At 40.3% G+C, this 221-nt stretch overlaps 1 protein-coding gene across 2 annotated transcripts in view; it reads left to right on the forward strand.

Moving 5' to 3' along the window:
* Positions 1–221, forward strand: part of LOC116390266 (serine/arginine-rich splicing factor 11) — an 8,007-nt gene that overhangs the window by 3,671 nt on the left and 4,115 nt on the right. The window lies entirely within an intron of this gene.

Genomic DNA, 221 nt, shown 5'->3' on the forward strand with positions numbered 1-221 from the left:
CTCTCTCTCTCTCTCTCTCTCTCTCTCTCTCTCTCTCTCTCTCTCTCGAAGAAGAAGAAGAAGAAGAAGAAGAAGAAGAAGAAGAAGAAGGTTGCGATCCGCCAATGGAATTTAAAGAAGAAGAAGCCCCTCCATGTACAAACGTACATTTCTAACAAATACCACACATTTAATGGTAATCAGCGTTGCATATGTGTCTGACCTAAATACCTTTTGTTGTT

This window comes from Anarrhichthys ocellatus, unplaced genomic scaffold (assembly GCF_004355925.1).
Source record: "Anarrhichthys ocellatus isolate YVR2014 unplaced genomic scaffold, GSC_Weel_1.0 scaffold22, whole genome shotgun sequence".
Lineage (NCBI taxonomy): Eukaryota > Metazoa > Chordata > Actinopteri > Perciformes > Anarhichadidae > Anarrhichthys > Anarrhichthys ocellatus.